Below are 20,508 nucleotides of genomic sequence, written 5' to 3' on the forward strand. Positions count from 1 at the left end.
GAGCTCTTGATTCCGTTTCCAGTGAATCTGAGAACTGAATTCTCTGGGTCCAGACAGTGAGTGAGTACACCCTGCGGAACGTTCAGTTGAGATCACGCTCAGCAACCCGGACCTCACACTAATCAGGATGTAACTCCACACCCCGCTCCCCAGTGCTTGAACTGAAGGACACGAAACCTCAGTCAGGCAAATGGTTGTGTTGTGTTGTTCGGTACCGGCTTACAATTGTACTTCGGTGCACAGTGACAAAGATTACATACAGAATCTCTTTCCAATTCAGTCTGCTCCAGGGATCCTGTTTCCTTTCGGTTGGTCTGATCGAATTTATTTATTGTTTAGTTCTGGATCAATTTATTCTCCGACTGAAAAATCCAGTGACAGCTGAGGGCAAAGTTCAATATGGGTTTATTGGAGAGACACACCAGCAGGACGGACTCTATCAACTCTGGTTGGGAATATATTTCCTTGTGAACAGTGGACAGTCGCTTTCGCCAGATGTGACTGTACCCCATCTGCTGCAGCTGCACTGATATCAGAGTCGGACCGTTTATAAAGCAATCTTCAATATTTGTCCACAATGGGGCCATTACAATGATGGGCAAGGCAGCAGCTATGTGGAGATTGCAAACTGGACATAGCCACAGCCAAAAGATTACATACATATTTCACCATCAGATTAGTGTTCACTTACTGGAAATAAATAACCTTATCAATCAGATGACTTTCATGACTACCGGGTCTATTTACATTACTCCCGTCGGTGTGTTACTCCGCTATCACCATTACTTTACAAATACCTGAGCTGCTTAAAGAAGAGGAAGTGCTGGCGCTATTAAGGATAGTGGATAAGTCTCTGGGACCTGACAGGATATTTCCCCGGACTTTGAGGGAAGTTAGTGTAGAAATAGCAGGGGCTCTGACGGAAATATTCCAAATGTCATTAGAAACGGGGATGGTGATACAGGAATTGCGTATTGCTCGTGTGGTTCCATTGTTTAAAAAGGGTTCTAAGAGTAAACCTAGCAATTCTAGGCCTGTAATTATGACGTCAATGATGGGTAAATTAATGGAAAGTATTCTTAGAGATGGTATATATAATTATCTGGATAGACTGGGTCTGGTTAGGAACAGTCAACATGGACTGGTGCGTAGAAGGCCATGTTTGACAGATCTTATTGAATTTTTAAAAAAATATTTATTACATTTTTAGAAATTTACAAAGAATAAATGTGGTGATAAAATAGTAAGAAAAAGAAAAATAATATTAACACTCCCCCCTACCCTTAACCCTCCCCCACCCTTAACCCTTGTCTAAAGAAAGAAAGAAGAGAAAGATTGCTTGGATACCGGAGGATCCCCACATGCTCCATGAAGTTCAAAATAATTTTAATATTTATTTTTACTTTCCCCAATTACTTTATAATTTTATCTTCAAATGATCTATGTATTTAATCCTATCTTTTGTAGGTATGGGAGCCAAATTTTCAAAAATATATCATATTCATTTCTTAGATTGTATGTAATTTTTTCAAGTGGAATTCAACTATGTATTTCATTATTCCAACGATCCATAGTTAAATATAAATCAGATTTCCAAGTAACTGCGATAACTGCCAATGCAATTTTTATAATTTTTTTCTGATACTTATTCAATTTAAGTTTCGGTATTGTCCCTTCAATGCATCCTAATAAAAATAATACTGGACTACGTGGGAGTTGTACTCCAATAATTTGTTCCAATAAAAGTCTTAGATTTATCCAAAATGGTTGAGTTGTAAAACAAGACCAAGTAGAATGTAAAAAAGTACCAATTTCTTGATTACACCGAAAACGTTGGTCAGGCATATTTGAATTTAATCTATCTATTTTCTGTGGTGTTATATATAATTGATATAAAAAATTATATTGTATTAATCTAAGTCGAACATTTACTGTATTTAACATACTATCAGAACATAATCTTGACCAGCTTTTTCCATCAATTTTAACATCCAAATCAGATTCCCATTTTTGTCTTGATTTATGAATTACTGATTTAATTGTCTGTTTTTGAATCAAATTGTACATACAAGATGTAATTTTTTTAATTTTTACTTTTTGAATTAATATTTCTATTTCACTAGGTTTTGGCATCAACATTGTTTGACCCAGCTTTTCTCGTAAATAAGCCTTCAATTGAAAATAATAGAAAAGAGTGTTCTTTGATATTTTATATTTATTTTTTTTAATTGATCAAACGACATCAATGTACCTCCTTCAAAACAATCACCTATATATTTAATCCCCTTTTGGAACCAATTATATAAAAGTTTATTATCCATTGTAAAAGGAATAAGCCTATTTTGAATTAAAGTTCTTTTTGCTAATAAAGATTTCTTTATCTCATCGTCCATATTTACCTTATTCCATAAATCAATCAAGCATCTTAATATAGGAGATTCTTTTTATTTCCCATATCCATTTGGATTCCCATTTATATATAAAATCTTCTGGTATGTTTTCTCCTATCTTATCTAATTCTATTCTAATCCATGCTGGTTTTTCTTCATCAAAAAAAGACGCAATAAATCTAAGTTGATTTGCTTTATAATAATTCATAAAATTTGGAATTTGTAACCCTACTAAATCAAATTTACATGTCAATTTTTCCAATGATATTCTTGACATCTTTCCTTTCCAAAGAAATTTCATTACATATTTATTCAGTTCTTGAAAAACTTCTGAGGTAATTGTAATGGTAAAGTTTGGAATAAATATTGCAATCTAGGAAATATATTCATTTTTACAGCATTAACTCTACCTATTAATGTTATTGGTAACATCATCCATTTATCAAGATCCTCTTTTATTTTTTTTAATAATGGCAAATAATTTTGTTCATATAAATTTTTTACATCATTATCAACTCTAATACCTAAATATTTTATCCCATTTATTGACCATCGAAATTGAGTTACTAATCGACATTGATTATAATTTCCTTTGGTAAGGGGTAAAATTTCACTTTTATCACAATTTACTTTATACCCTGATACTTTCCCATATTCTTCCAATCTATAAGATAATCTTTGCAAAGATTGCAATGGGTTTGTTAAATAAATCAAAACATCATCAGCAAATAAATTAATCTTATATTCTTCTTGATTAACTCTAAAGCCCCCAATGTCTGAATCTGTTCTAATTAATTCAGCTAATGGTTCTATTGCCAATACAAATAAAGCAGGTGATAATGGGCAGCCTTGTCCAGTTGACCTCGTTAAGCAAAATGGTGTTGAAATCTGACCATTTGTAACTACTTTAGCTTGAGGATTAGTATTTAAGGTTTTAATCCATTGAATAAAAGATTTTCCTAACTCATATTTTTTTCAAAACCTTAAATAAAAAATCCCATTCCAATCTATCAAATGCTTTTTCTGCATCCAAAGCAACTGCCACACTCATTTCCTCTCTTTTTTGTGCCAAAAGAATTATACTAAGTAACCGGCTTATATTATCCATTGATTGTCTGTTTTTAATAAAACCTGTTTGATCCATATGTATTAATTTTGGTAAATGTTTAGATATTCTGTTAGATAAAATTTTTGCTATTATTTTATAATCTGTATTCAACAAAGAAATAGACCTATATGATGTTGGCTTTAAAGGATCTCAATCTTTTTTTGGCAAAACAGTTATAGTCGCTGTTAAAAAAGATTGTGGGAGTTTATGCATCCTTTCCACTAGATATACTTCGATAAAAGGAGGAATTAATCAATCTTTAAGTTTTTTTTATAAAATTCAGGAGGAAAACCATCTTCTCCTGAGGATTTATTACTCTGAAGTGATCCTAAAGCTTCTTCAACCTCTTTTAATGTAAAGGGCATATCTAATCCTTTCTGTTCTTCCAAATTTAATTTTGGAAGTGTTATTTGTGATAAAAATGTATCTATCTCAGCAATCTTATTTTGTGATTCTGATTGATACAGTATAATTTTTTTTAAAGTTTCATTAATTTCTAAAGGTTTATAAGTAACCTTACTTACACTTGTTCTAATTGCATTTATTGTTTTAGAAGCCTGTTCTGTTTTCAACTGCCAAGCAAGAATCTTATGTGACCTTTCGCCTAATTCATAATATTTCTGTTTAGTTCTCATAATTACTTTTTCTGTACGATATGACTGAAGTGTATTATATTGTAGTTTTTTATTAACAAGTTGTCTTCGTTTTTCTTCCGTCATATATCTTTGAGATTCTTTTTCTAACTTTATATCTTTTTCTAATTGATCTATTTCTGCCAAATATTCCTTCATAATTTTAGATGTATAATTTATAATCTGACTGCTTAAATATGCTTTCATTGCTTCCCATAATACAATTTTATCCTCAACTGAATGTAAATTTGTATTAAAAAAATTGAATCTGTTTTTTCATAAAATCACAAAAATCTTGACGTTTAAATAAAATTGAATTAAATCTCCATCTATAGATCGATTCCTCCTTATCCATCATTATCATTGTCATTATCAAGGGGGAATGATCTGACAGTATTCATGCTTTATATTCCACACTTTACACTCTCTGGAATATTTTTTGATAATAAAAAAAACAATCCTTGAGTAAGTTTTACGTCTATTTGAATAAAATGAATAACCTCTTTCTCTTGGATTAATTTTTCTCCATATATCAATCAGGTTTAAATCTTTCATTAATGATAAAGATAGTTTTATTACTTTTGATTTTGTAGCAACTTTAGTTGACCTATCCAAAACTGGATCTAAACAAAAATTAAAATCTCCACCTATTAATATTTTATCATGTGCATCAGCCAAGTTCAAAAAAACTTCTTGTATGAATTTTACATCATTCTCATTTGGTGCATGAATGTTCATAAAAGTCCATAATTCTGAAAAAAATTGACAATTTATAATCACATATCTCCCCACAGAATCAATTACTACATTTTGTATTTTAATTGGTAAAGATTTATTAACGAAAATTGCAACTCCTCTCGATTTTGAATTAAATAAAGCTCCAAGACATTTCAAACCCAATCTCTCTTTAATTTCTTATGTTTTGTTTCTGTTAAATGTGTTTCTTGTAAAAAAGCTATATCGCCTTTCATTTTCTTAATATATGTTAAAACTCTTTTTCTTTTCACAGGTCCATTAAGTCCATTAACATTAAAACTTTAAAAAATTAAGTAAATTAATCATTCACAATACCTTGGGAACTCTTTAAAATTCTCCATGTTACTATGACTCTCTCCCCAACCATCCAGGCAAAAAAGAAGAAAAATAGAGGAAAGGTAACTAATATATAAGAAAAAAATCCCAAAATACCCCCCCACACACTAATGTTGCGAATAAAAAAACACAACATTACCCCCCCCCCATTTTACGGGTCATGGCAATCGCCATGATTGTACACGTGAAACTCGCAGCCATCGATCAGGAGCTCCTCCACCTCCCCCGCAAAAAAAAAGAAAATATATTAGTGAAGAAAAAAAAATAATTAATGTCTCTACTCTCAATTAATACCCAACTATTTTTTTTCCTTATAAATGTCTGTCAAGTCCAACCTTGTTTCAGTCTTCATCATTAGTCCACTTCATACCTATAATTCTTTACTCCTCTTCGTGGACATCAGGTAATTCTTGTACAAATTTCTCTGCTTTCCGGTAGTCAACGAAAAAGCTTCTTTCTTCGTTATCAAGGAAAATGACCAATTTTGCTGGGTATCTCAATAAAAATTTATAGCCCTTTTCCCATAAAGATTTTTTCACTGGATTAAATTCCTTCCGCCTCTTCAGAAGATCGTAACTTATGTCTGGATTAAAAAAAAATCTTTTCCCTTCTATTATCAATGGCCCATTTCTCTTTTTAGCACCTTGAGTAGCTGCCTTCAAGATCATTTCTTTACCTTGGTACCTCAAGCATTTTATCAAAATTGATCTTGGGTTTTGATCTTGCTGAGGTCTTGGTCTTAAAGTTCTGTGTGCTCTTTCAATTTCAATTACTTGGCTTCCTTCTTTCATTGCCAAAATTTTCGGAATCCATTCTTGAAAGAATTTTATTGGATTTTCTCCCTCTGTACCTTCCATAAGACCAACAATTTTGATATTATTTCGTCTACTTGAGTCTTCAAGCGCATCTATTTTTTCCAATATCCGTTTTTTTATTGTTCAGGCAAGGTTATTGTCTTCTATCTTATCTATTCTTTCAGTATTTTCTTCCAATTTTACTTCCATTTCTTTAACTTTATTATCCATCTTCTTTTGTTTTTCCACCACATTATCGAGTGTATTCTGCATCCTTCTTATAGCTTTTAATTTATTCATGATATATATCAGGATATCTTTTATGACTCCTTTAATCTCCATTTTCTTTTCCTCTTCATCTTCCTCTGAATTTCCCAAAGAGTCTGACTCCACTTCCGATATAATTCCAGTTTCCCTTCCAGCCGTAGTTGGGATTTGTAGTTTTGTTACTTTTGCTGATATCTGTTCATGCATACTTGTTTCTTCGCGCATCCATTGTTCTTGCCGTTTCTTTTAGAGACCGCCGACATTGCTGCAACTTCCTGTCCCGCATCATCAGAAGTGCCATGCACTTCGCCGTGAGGAGATCCAACTTGAGTCCGAGGCTTCGCCGGTACGGTTAGGCCTTTTTCCCCGCCGATTTCCGCAGTCTTCGAAGTTGTAGCTTTCTTCTGTTTCGGTTTAGGAGCCATATGAAAAGATAATTCTGAGTTATTTATAAATAGTTTCTAGTAGATACTTGTTAACTCTTCTTCATTTAAAACTTATTTCATTACTTTTTACGAGGGAGCTGGATTCCCAACGTCTTGATCCTACGTCATCACGCGACGTCCCCAGATCTTATGGAATTTTTGAAGAGGTTACGAGGAAAGTTGACGAGGGTAAAGCAGTGGATGTTGTCTATATGGAGTTCACTAAGGCCTTTGACAAGGTTCTACACGGATGGTTAGTTAGGAAGGTTCAATCGTTAGGTATTAATATTGAAGTAGTAAAATGGATTCAACAGTGGCTGGATGGGAGATGCCAGAAAGTAGTGGTGGATAACTGTTTGTCAGGTTGGAGGCCAGTGACTAGTGGTGTGCCGCAGGGATCTGTACTGGGTCCAGTGTTGTTTGTCATACACATTAATGATCTGGATGATGGGGTGGTAAATTGGATTAGTAAGTATGCTGATGATACTAAGATAGGTGGCGTTGTGGATAATGACGCAGGTTTTCAAGGCTTACAGAGAGATTTAGGCCAGTTAGAAGAGTAGACTGAAAGATGGCAGATGGTGTTTAATACTGATAAGTGTGAGGTGCTACATTTTGGTAGGACTATTCAAAATAGGACAATCATGTTGAATGGTAGGGCATTGAGGAATGCAGAAGAACAGGGTGATCTAGGAATAATGGTGCATAGTTCCCTGAAGGTGGAATCTCGTGGATCGGGTGGTGAAGAAAGCTTCTGGTATGCTGGCTTTTATAAATAAGAGCATTGAGTATACGACTTGGGGTGTAATGTTAAAATTGTACAAGGCACTGCTGAGGCCAAATTTGGAGTATTGTGTACAGATCTGGTCACCGAACTGTAGGAAAGAGGTCAAGAAAATAGAGTACAGAGAAGATTTACTAGAATGTTACCTGGGTTTCAGCACCTAAGTTACAGAGAAAGGTTGAACAAGTTAGATCTTTATTCTTTGGAGTGTAGAAGGTTGAATGAGGACTTGATAGGGGTATTTCAAATTATGAGGGGGATAGACAGAGTTGACGTGGATAGGCGTGTTTCCATTGAGAGTAGTGGAGATTCAAACAAGAGGACATGAGTTGAGAGTTAGTGGGTAAAAGTTTAGGGGTAACACGAGGGGGAACTTCTTTACTCAGAGAGTAGTAGCTGTTTGGAACAAGGTTGCAGTAGAAGTGTTAGAGGCAGGTTCAATATTGTCATTTAAAAAAAAAGATAGGAACATGGACAGAAAAGGAATGGGGGGTTATGGGTTGAGAGCAGATCGGTGGGACTACGTGAGTGTAAGCATTCGACACGGACTAGAAGGGCTGAGATGGCCTGTCTCCGTGCTGTAATTGTTATATGGTTATATGTGAGGTGGTGGACATTCAGATGAAGTAGAACTTGTACATTGAATGTCAAGGCACTGACAAGTCAGTTCACTGAAAGGCAGGATGGTGAGAAAAAGCGTTCAGCATGCTTGCCTTCATCAGTTATGGTGTAGAGTTTAGGAGCGGGGGATTATTTGCAGTTAAGTAATTTGTTGTTGAGACCACTTTTGGAATATTATCTACAACTTTGCTTACCTTGTTATAGGAAGGACGCTGTCAAGTTGGAGAGGGTGCAGAAGAAATTTACGAGGATGTTTTTTGACAAGAGGGCCTGGGTTAAAGTGAGGCTGGCCATGCTGGACCTTTATTCCTTGGAGAATGGGAGGTGACCTCAGAAGTTTAAAATCATAAGGGGTATTGATAAGGTGGATTGTCATTATTGGAGAGTTGGAGAGCACAAAATGAGAGGTCACAGTTGGAGGAGAGGAGGGGAAAAATTGAGAAGAGACCTTGGGGATAACCTCTGTACACGGAGGACAGTGAGTACCCGGAAGAAGCTACCAGAGGAAGTGGTTGAAGTGGGTTCAACTCCAACATTTAACCGGCATTTGGACAGGTACATGGAAGGGAGAGGCTTGGAGAGTTATGGGCCAAACTAGACAACTGGGACTATCAGGGAGGATGCTGTGGTTGGTATGGACCAGTTGAGCCGAAGGGCCTGTTTAGATCGCATTACTCTAGGATTCCATAATTCTACAGTGACACAAGTTGCATCCCTGTGCAAATAGTTTTACTTGTACACATCGTTCTGCTATCAGTCACTGGTGTCTTTTCAGGGCTCCTGGCATCCAAGGCTTTACTCATACACATTGTGGATCATGCTAACTATCTGCCCTGTTCTGCTATCAGTTATCTGTGCTTTCTCTGGGCTCCTGGAGTCCAAGGTTCACTGCTCTTCATGAAGCGTAAATTCCTGCCATAGGTGATGCTGGTGCCGTTTTCCTTCAATAGATATGGGCCTGCGATGGCTTCGCTGTCTTGTCACAATTGCTTACTACTGAATGACTGGGTGGAATCAACCTTGCCATTGGGACTAGTTATGCCTTAGTTGTAGCCTTTCATAAAGTGGCTTGACCAATGGATGGCAGGGTGGGTGGGCCACTGCTAATTTAACTTTGAATACAATTCTCTGGTTAAAATAGAAGCAAAAAGCCAAGGTCCTTGAGTATACTTCTCTTTGTTTCTCCTATTGTAGGTTTACATAGACCTGGTTGAAATGCCATGAAAATCAAATGTTTTCAGTAGCTATGCTAACACGTTACCTTCCCTGCACTGCCATATATTCAGTTACTAATCAATTGTCAATAATACATCATCTTCCATAGTATCAGTAACCTGTGAACTCAACCTGAATGGTGAGCGAGCTGGGACCTTCCTCTTTAGAGCAAAGGTGGGGGTGGGAGGTGGGGAGAGGTGATTTGATAGAGGCGTATAGGCTGGTAAGAGGCATAGGTAGAATGGAGAGCCAACAACATTTTCCCAGGGTAGAAATGACTAATATGAGGGGGCATAATGTTATGGTGATTAGAGAAAAGTATAGGGGTTTTTCAGAAGTAGTATTTAAAAAAAAAAGAAAATGGTGGCTGTATGGAATGCACAGCCTGGGTAGTGATAAGGGTAGATGCATCAGTGAGATTTAAGAGGCTTTTAGATAGACACATGGATGAAAGAAAAATGGACAGCTGTTTGAGAGAGTAGGGATCAATTGATCTTGGAGCAGATTAAAAGTTCGGTGCAACATCATGGGCCAAAATGTCTGCATTGTGCTATATTGCTCTATGTCTCAGTTCAGTTTAAGCCCCGGGAGGAGTGATGAGACCTGTGAAGCGAGGTGGAATAAACCCTTTGGAATCATATACCTTTAAGGCCCAGAAAAAAACTATGCGATTTTCAGTTTAATGACAGAGATGGTATCCTATAGGTAGATTTCTTTTTCTGCTGGGATGGAATGCTTCAGGTTAATTAAACTTTCAACAGTGTGTAGGGCCTTCCCTATTCCTTACCTTATCACCATTTTGAGGTCAATATTACAAAGCATTAGTGAAACTCATTACAGTTTAAACTTCCCATTCTTCTCAAGCATCATGTAAATGTAAAGTTTTCTTTGAATTAATCCATATTGTTTTCTCTATTTCAGGTGAAAGATGAGAGGACACTGGCGATTCTATGAGAAAGTAGTGCTGGGTGTTTTGATTACTCTGGGATTGTTCTTCATGTTCTGGGATAATGACACACGTCGAGAGACTGATGATGTTGCAGAAACTGTTCATCGCAAAGACCTGCCCAAGGTTGTTACTGCTGATGCAACTGAATCAGTGCTCAAGCCAAAGTGCCACGCGAACACGACATTGTTGCACCTGTCCTCATTTCATCAAGAGAGAGAGCACATAAAAAACTTCTTGATGTATAAACACTGTCGAGAATTTGACATGATTCAAAATGTCCCAGACAAATGTGGTGGTCGAGAAGGATCTCAGAATGTCTTCCTGCTCCTGGTGATCAAATCTCACCCTTTCCACCAGGATCGGCGGGAAATGGTAAGGAAGACCTGGGGCAAAGAACGCGAATTCAATGGGGTCCTAATTAAGAGAGTCTTTATCTCTGGTGTCTCTCCTGACCAAAAGGAAAGGAGGAAATTGAATCAGCTTTTAGCCATGGAAAACAGAGAACACAGAGATGTCCTACAATGGGATTTCTTGGATACCTTTTTCAACCTCACCCTCAAACAATACAAGTTGCTGCAGTGGGTCAGTGAATTTTGCCCCAGAGCTAAATTCATCTTCAATGGAGATGATGATGTCTTTGCCAACACCGATAACATGGTTCATTACTTGCTAGGCATGAAGGTTCACCAACACCTGTTTGTGGGCCATCTCGTTTATGGGTTTGGGCCCAAACGCCAGAAGTCGAGCAAGTATTATGTGCCAGAAATAGTGACCACCATCAAGTCGTACCCACCATACATTAGTGGAGCGGGCATACTTATGTCTGTGTATACAGCTCACATCATTTACCACATAGCCCAAGACCTTGAACTATACCCAATTGATGATGTATTTTGGGGGATGTGTCTGGCCAAGACTGGACTAGCCCCACGCTCCCATAGTGGATTCAGGACAGCTGGAGTCAGGGTTCCTTCAACCCAAGATGACTCTTTCAATCCTTGCTATTACCGTGAGTTGCTGCTAGTGCACCGTTTTCGGCCTTTCGAAATGCTATTGATGTGGTCTGCGGTGCATGAAGCCAATCTGAAATGTGCTCGTGCTCCCCAGAAGTCTGCATCCACGAAAAGGACGGCATGAGTCATGAGAGAATGTAACAACTGTTGGAATGTAATGCAGTTTGTAAACATGTGTTAATCAGTTGTTTATGCAATGTAAGAGGGTTAATTCCGAAATTATATTGGAGTATACATTAATTCATAGAGTTGGTGCCTTTCTACATTCTACAAATGTTTGTAAAGCTGTCAGGTGTCATCACTCAGCCTAATTCTTAATGCACCCATAATGACATTACAATATTGACAGGAGCACCACAATTTAAGTCAATTGTAAAGTTATTCCAAGTGAGCAGTCTTTGTTGCATTGCGTGCAGATAGGTACAGCATCTTCACTTGGAGCATTTGTATAATAAGCCACCAATAAAATTTGTAGTTACAGTTATATCTGTGTATTTTTTTCTTGCCGTTTCTTACATGTCCCTTGCAAAATGTGAAAGAGACAAATGCATTTCTTGGACTGGAACTGTGAGAACAACAAAGAATCTAGATCTAAAATTGTCTCAGCGTTGGAGGAATAGAGAAACTTATGGTCATCACTTCTGTACTCAAATGTCAGTTTGCGTTGTGTCTCTGTAACTACATATCAAATAGAAACACACACGCAGGAGATGGCTTTAACTGGAGTATTCACATTGCAGAGAGGGAAAGAGATCAATGAACATGTGGGGACAACAGATCAATATGCATACAGTCTCAGCAGTCCATATGTAGTGCGAAGGGGAGTGGCATTAGATTTGGCAGGTGTCTTGTCTAAGACAATGTACTCGGTTGCCAGTGTCATGTTGCTGTCATTGACACGTCATCACTGAGAGGTACGTCCGGTAGCTTTGACTAGTGGCCAACCTGGACATCGGAGATCTGGAGAGGAGGGAACTTCAATAAGGCTCATTGTCCGAGGGGCAGCTCACGGCAGTGCAATAGAGCAATCGGTGACAATTCAACTATTGGCCAATCGGCATTTGGGATTGATTAGTAAGAGCAAATTAAAGGAAGGTGGGGCAAACCCAGTGGCCGTCGTCTGAGTAGAAACATAGAAAACCTACAGCACAATATGGGGCCCTCGGCCCACAGAGCTGTGCCGAACATGTCCCTACCTTAGACCTACCTAGGCTTTACCCATAGCCCTCTTTTTCTAAGCTCCATGTAACCATCCAGGAGTCTCTTAACAGACCATATCGTGTCCGCCTCCACCACCGCCGCCGGCAGCCCATTCCACGCACCCACCTCTCTCTGTGTAAAAAAAAACTTACCCCTGACATCTCCTCTGTACTTACTTCCAAGCACCTTAAACTATGCCCTCTCATGCTAGACATTTCAGCCCTGGGGAAAGCCTCTGACTGTCCACACGATCAATGCCTCTCATTATCTTGTACACCTCTATCAGGCGACCTCTCATCCTCCATCGCTCCAAGGAGAATAGGGCGAGGTCACTTAACCTATTCTCATAAGGCATGCTCCCCAATTCAGACAACATCCTTGTAAATCTCCTCTGCACACTTTCTATGGTTTCCATGTCCTTCCTGTAGTGAGGCAACTATAACTGAGCACAGTACTCCAAGTGGGATCCGACCAGGGTCCTATATAGCTGCAACATTGCCTCTCAGCTCTAAAACTCAATCCCACAATTGGTGAAGGCCAATGCACTATATGCCATCTTAACCACAGAGTCAACCTGTGTAGCAGCTTTGTGTGTTCTGGGGACTCGGACCCCAAGATCCCTCTGATCCTCCGCACTGTCAAAAGTTTTGCCTTTAATGCCATATTCTGCCATTATAGTGTAGGGACTGCGGTCTGCAGTCAGGTACTCAGGATCACTCAGCATAATGTTGCACGAACATTATTAGCAAAACACTCCGACACAAGACGGGTTTCATTTTGTTACAGACAGAAATGCCAGTTTGGTACTACAAGTAAACTGCATTTCCACATTGGTGGAGAAGTGTGCTGACAGCCCTCGCTATCTGTAAAAACTGTGTCGAGATGCTAAGGTGTATGCAATATGGACTGTGCCTTTAAAAAGAGAGAGAGTTGGTGTACACCGATTCAGAGAGAGAGAGAGAGAGAGAGAGAGAGAGAGAGAGAGAGAGAGAGAGAGAGAGAGAGAGAGAGAGAGAGAGAGAGAGAGAGAGAAAGAGAGAGCAGCTCGTGAGTCGCCATGGTTACGGAAGGGCGGAGCTATAAATGGGCAGCTGGTGTTCAGCATGTTTGGGATATATTCAAGGTCAGCTGGCTTTTCAGACAGACACACAGACACACGGAAGACACGGACAGAAATGCAGAAGAAATAGACACTGGATGAACTTTCAGTGCCCACGAAAGGGTGGGTTTTGATCGCAGTGTGGGAAAGGGGTGACCGGTGGAATGTTATCGGTGTGTTTAACCTTTGATAGCTTTACTGCGTGAAGGCGGTACTCTTTTGTGTGATCACAAAACTTTTACAGGACTTCGGAAGGCAACGGAGAGATCGACATCAGCTTACTTGGAAAACAAATCACCGCTCTCTCTCTCCTCAATTCTACTCAACTTAATATCACGAACTGAACTGGCGTCATTACTATACCATCGTAAGACTGTATCATTGACCACCTAAGCTGAAGAAGTTTGGGGTTTTATATTTACACACTTACATTTGCATAAACTCTGCTAACCTGTTTGATTTATCTGGTTTTATATTACGAGATTACGTAGATACTATTGAACAGTGTTTTATTTGCAACAATACCAGGCTCCAGGTGTGTTCCATTTATGCTGATTATTTTAACCCGTTACGGGGCACGTAACAAAACCGTTCCAACCCCTACATCACACCGCATTTCTGTAAACCCCTTCGACCCCTACAGCACTCGGCATCTCTGCAAAACCTCCATCATCCACCCCTGTGCATTCAGACGATAGCAGACCCGAGAAAGATACCGTCGTGTCAGATTGAATGGCTCATAAATCACTGTTGGCCAGAAGAAACTACAGACTGATCAAGGACAGGGAAGCATACAAACCAGTTCTCTCTGTTTTCCCCCATTTTGTTGGCTATGAACTGATTCTTGCACTGGAATAATTTAATCAGAGGAACTGAATGTGGACACAGGAAGCTTCAGGTAATGATCTGCTAAACCTGAGACCATTCTCAAACAAGTCGCCATTTGTTATGTGAAGGGCGTGGACTCTGAACTGATTCTTGACTCTGGGACAATCTAATCAGAGCAATAAACCTGAGACCATGCTCAGAGGAGCAGCTACTTGTTATGTGAAGGGCGTGGACTCTGAACTGATTCCTGACTCTGGGACAATCTAATCAGAGCAATAAACCCGAGACCATGCTCAGAAGAGTAGCTACTTGTTAAGACAAGTGTTTCCAACCCATTTTTCCAGCTGGTCCAGATTCCGCTTCATGCTTCTGTACTCTTCATCACTGTCGACCACACCCGCAATGTTGCTGTCAGCGACAGTGTGTAAATCGACGTGCTTTTAGTAGAAATAATAAAAGATACTTGTTGGTAAATACAGATTCTCTGTATCTCATTGATCGTTGTTACAAGGGATGAATCTTGTCGCAGTGGCGCCCATCATTAACATTGCCCACTAACAGGACGTGCCCTCTGCACAGTGTTACCATCGGGAAGGAGATACAGAAGCCTGAAAGCTCAGGCTCAGCGATTCAGGATCAGTGTTTCCCCGCTGCCACCTGTATCTCAGTTTTGTTTTCTCTATATTTATTTATCCTGTATTTCATTGTACTGCTACTGTAAAGTTAACAATTCCGCGACGTATGTCTGTGATATTAAATCTGTTCTGATTCTTTAAATGTACCTTTGAAACCTTTGATTCTGATGGAGATGCAGGGGGGATGTGTTAGATCGAACTTACATTAGTTGAAAGCCTATCAGAACCTCGTGTATTGTGCTGTAATATTCTATGTTCTGTGTTCGACCGAGCGTACCGTATCTTGCTATAGTTAAGTAAATCGATTAATTATTTAAAGCTACAACGCCTAGCTCTTCCAGACTACTCTCAATGCGTCGGATAATAAAGTGCAGGAGAATTAAAAAAATATTAGGCCATAAATATCAGTCCCGACCGCTGGATGATCTCGATAGCTTTGCTTGGAAGGGACTCGCCCAGTATTATGTAATGATGAATTGTCCTTGTTGTTCAGACTACGCTGGTCATGGAGTATGAAGGGAAGTAACTGGACAAACAAGAACATTAGCGATAGTCAGAATGGACCCGTGCGTAGTAGGTCATGTCTAACCAATCTCACAGAGCTTTAAGAGGTAGTTACCAGGAATGGTGTGGAAGGCAAGGCAGTGGATGCCGTCTAACAGGGACTTCAGCAAGGAATTTCTCAAGGTTCCGTATGGGAGGATGTTCGAGAAGGTTCAGTCCTTTGGCTTTTACGATGAGGTAGCAAATTGGATTCGCCATTGGATACGTTGGGGAAGCTAGAGTGTGGTAATGGATGGTTGTCTCTCTGACTGCGGACCTGTGATGAGTGGAGTGCCCCAGGGATCGTTCTTGTGCCCGTTGTTATTTGTAATCTATATCAACTATCTGGATGATACTGTCGTTAACAAGATCAGCAAATTTGCCGATGACAGCAACATTGCGGGTGTAGTCGACAGCGAGGAAGAGTACCGGAGCATGAAACGGAATCTGGACCAGCTGGAAAAATGGGTTGAAAAATGTCAGATCGCATTTAACACAGACAAGAGTTAGATCTTGCACTTTGGTGGACCAGACAGGGTTGGTCTGACACAATGAGAAATAGGGCACTGAGGAGTACGATAGAACAAACGAATCTGGGAATGCAGATCCATAATTCAATGAAAGTTACACCAGAGTAAGACAGGGTCATAAAAAAAAAGATTTTCGCACATTGGCCTTCAAAGACCAAAGTACTGAGTGTAGGAGTTGTGACGTTACCTTGGTGTTGTTTAAGGCTTTATCGGGGCCTAATTTGGAATACTGTGTGCGCGAAAAATGAAAATAAAGTTAAAATAATGCAGAAAAAAAATACACGGCTAGTGCCGTGACGGACTGAATGTTTTTTAATTAAAAGGAAAGATTACATATGTCAGCATTTTATTCCCGAGCGGGTAGAAGACAGAGGGGAGATTTGATAGAGGTATACAACATTATGAGGCGTATAGAGAGTGTAAATGCAAGAGGGGTTTATCCACTGATGTTGGGCGAGAATACAACTGGAAATCATAGGTGAAGGGTGAAATGTGAAATGTTTAAGGGAAACATGAGTGAAAACCTCTTCACTCAGAGGGTGGTCAGAGTGTTGCCAACACAAATGATAATTGAGATTCCGATGTCAACGTTTAGGAGATGATTGGAGAAGTACACGGATGAGAGGGATATGGATGGCCACGGTCCGGGTGAGGTCGATGGCAGTAGGCAGTTTAAACAATTCCTCCCGGATCTGACGGGCTGGAGACCCTGTTTCTGTGCAGTGGTTTCCTATGGCTGACTGACTGTATGTCTAGGTTAGAACTTCAGTGTCTCACAGCACCGAACCATCTAGACAGTCTTTGATACTGTTCGATCCCTCTGGCCTCGCACACACTGAAGCATGGAGACTGAGTTAATGGATGGTTATTGCATGAGAAGATGGAAACTTTTGAAGTTGTTTATTCTGCATTCCCCAATTGCCTGTGATGGTTTTGAAGGAAGACAAGTGTAAGCCTGGATATTTGCTTTGCTTTCGCTGCGATTTTAGTTTGTGTAGATTTGTGTGTTTCACTTATTAATGATTTTAGATGGAGACACGGATTCCACACCGGCCATGTGGATTCAGGGTTAAATAGATCGAAATATGAGCGTATCTGCACTGGATGCGATAAAACCACGATTCAGAGGTAAATTGGCATTATGATAAAATGGTGTGTACTTCAATTGGGAATTTGAAATTGGCATTTTGCAAAGGCTGGTTATTTTAATGAGCAGCAAAAGCTGCTGCTGAACACATCGAAATGCTGGTTTTGAGTTGTAGTGCTTTGAAGTCAATGTTGCATTTGCCCTGTAATACGTAAATGACAGGTCAGTTTAGACAACGTGCCGGTCCAGTCAATCGTTCAGCGATTTGCTTACGTCGTCAGTCTTAATTCCATAAATTATCCAGCTGCTGCTCTGTGTTCAGATTAAATCGACTATTTCCCTCAGCCCTATTTCAGCAGTTTAACTGCAAACTCGAAAGAAAGTTATGAAGTGTACCGAAATTTCGACTCTGCATGCGGAACACGGCTGCTCGCTGTCTTCCATCCAGAATTCATTCTGTCTACGACATCATCTGCCTTCTGTTAGGAAGCCAATCCTGAATCAACACAACCAGGTTTCCCTCGATTCCATGCCTCTGACTTTCTGAATGCGTCCACTTTGGGGAGCTGATCAAATACTTGACCGTAATTAATGCACCCACATCGACTGTTCTGATTCTTCTGTTTGTTTTATTTTCACTTTTTCAAATAATTCAATCTGACTCATAAAGGACAACATGTCATGTTGTCTGTCCTTAACCAGACTACGTTTCTCTAAATACTCATAAATTCCTTCTTCAATAATACCCTCCAGTAGTTTACCCACTACTGATGTAAGACTCACTGGTCAATAATTCCAAGAAGTTTCCCTATTATTTTTCGTCAACAAATGAATAACATTTTCCACCCTCCAATTTTCTAGTTCTACTTCCATGGCCTGCGAAGACACAAATATCCTGCCCAAAAGCACAACAATATCTGAGCTCGCCTTCCAAAATTACCTGGAGTATATCCCTTCCGGTATCTGGGAATCATCTATCACCTGGAATATATCCCTTCCGGTATCGGGCAATCATCTATTGCCTGGAGTATATCCCTTCCGCTATCGGGGAATCATCTATCACCTGGGGTATATCCCTTCCGGTATCGGGGAATCATCTATTACCTGGAGTATATCCCTTCCGGTATCGGGGAATCATCTATCATGTTTTCCAAGTTTCTATCGCATCCTCTTTTCAGCGTCGGCATGTTCGAGCATATCTGTCTTTTTAAGCTGTGTTCACATTGATCAATGTATTCAGTGAGGAGCTTCACTGCCTCCTTGGACTCCAGACACAAGTTTTCCTCTTTTACCTCTGATCTGCCTACACTCTATCAGGATTCCTCCTGTTCTTTACTTATCTTAGTGCATCTTTACTCCGCTTCTAACTTTGAAGTCCATTGTTAAATTCTTTTCTGTCTACATTGTGACTCGCCATAACCCTATCTGATCCTAAACCTTAAGTATCTTCCTTTCTTCTTCTTGACGAGCTGTTCCATATTTCTTGTCAGCAAGGGTTATTTTACGCTATCATCCTTTGCCTCAATGAGACAAGCCTATACTGAACCTATATAAGTGTTTAGTGAATAATCTCCACATATCTGTTGTGCATTTCCTTCAGTACATTATTTCCTTATTTACCATTCCATGTTCTGGCCAGTTAGCACCACACATCGCAGATCTCCAGTTCAATACATCTCATGCTCCCTGGTCATAACCCCGTGTACGGTAAATGAAGGAGAGTTCTGCCCTGTCGTTCTAAAAATGTGACCTGCGGAGAGATCTGTCACCTCATCCGTTCCCTATTCTAATTTTAGATACGGTATGGACTGTTCGCTAGATTGTCTTTCTTTTTTATATTGACATGAATCCTTCCAGCACACAACTGAGAGATTATGCCAGACCGCAAGGGCAGGAATGGCTGCTGGACTTTCCCGGGTTCATATATTTCAAGATGGAATCAGGTAAAAGAAAGTAAAGGGAGTCCCATTGAAACACGGGGAGAGTATGATAGCATGCAGAGTCCGAAAGGGAAGGAACCGTGGAGTGACTGTCTATTGATAGACTGGGAGTAGATCTCAGAGCAGAAAGGGAGCAATCACTAGTTTGTGAGCATTCTGTACAGACCGCAGACCCCGCACCCAATCACCAAAAATTATATATAAATAAATAAATAAATAAATAAATAAAATAAAATAAAATATATGTGTGTGTGTGTGTGTGTGTGTGTGTGTGTGTGTGTGTGTGTGTGTGTGTGCTGTGTGTGTGTCAGTGTGTGTGGGTGGTGTGTGCGTGTGTGGGGGGTGGTGTGTGTGTGGGTGTGTGTGTGTGGGTGGTGTGTGTGTGTGTGTGTGGGTGTTGAGTGTGATGTGTGCGTGTGTGTGTGTGTGTGTGTGTGTGTGGTGTATGTACACACACACAGATACAGAAACAGCGCGGAGATGCGGAGATATATTTTGGACAGGTGCCATATTAACAAGCTGTTGTCACAGGCAGATAAATTTCAATACAATTCTTCGGCACTTCCTCGCGTTAACGGGTATAGATATGACTGAATTTCGCATTTGCGTCCAGAAATGAGTCCTGGCACAATTATCGGACAGGTGGAATGGAGAACAGGCCCTCCTGGATCCTGCACCAGAAAAGGAGAAGGATCAGGTAATAGATCTCTTCGCGGGTCAACTATTCGAAATGTCCGATAACTACACCGGGATAGATGCAGACTGTATTTAATTGGTGCTAATGGGTAACAGCTTGGGAGCCGAATTCGGGAGAGGGTTTGCTCCTTGATCTGCACAACAGGTGATTCTTTATCGACTTGCATTGGGGTTCAGTATAGACTTGTCTCATTGAGGCGAGGTAAGGACGGTAGTGTAAAGTAAACCTGATTGACAACGATATTGAACACCTCGTCAAGAAGAAGAAAGAAAGATATTTGAGGGTCAGGAAGAAACGATCAGGCAGGGCTGTGGAATGTCACAATGTAGCCTGGACGGAAACGAACAATGAACTTAGAAAGGGACATGAGGCGACTTTGGAAAATCGCATTAAGGTACGAGAAGAACAGGAGGGTGACGAGACAGAGGGTTGGAGAGCTGAGAGATAAAATGGTAAGCATTCGTCTGAAGTGCAAGGAAGCAGTGAAGGTCTTAATGATACTTTGCTTATATATTCAACAGTGAGCGGGACCTTGATTAATGCGGATTAAGCGTAACAAAACACAGATATACTGACGGTAACAATTACGCGCTGGAAACTTATAAAATATTAAAATAATCATTCGCCTTTTCTAGAAGGGAGATACGTTGTTGAAAGCG

General features: G+C 39.7%; 1 pseudogene; it reads left to right on the top strand.

Annotated features, from left to right (window-relative positions):
* Positions 1–10,256: 10,256 nt before the first annotated feature.
* Positions 10,257–11,414, top strand: LOC140723716 (N-acetyllactosaminide beta-1,3-N-acetylglucosaminyltransferase 3 pseudogene; annotated as a pseudogene).
* Positions 11,415–20,508: the final 9,094 nt, after the last annotated feature.

This window comes from Hemitrygon akajei, unplaced genomic scaffold, assembly GCF_048418815.1.
Source record: "Hemitrygon akajei unplaced genomic scaffold, sHemAka1.3 Scf000129, whole genome shotgun sequence".
In the NCBI taxonomy this organism is placed as follows: Eukaryota; Metazoa; Chordata; class Chondrichthyes; order Myliobatiformes; family Dasyatidae; genus Hemitrygon; species Hemitrygon akajei.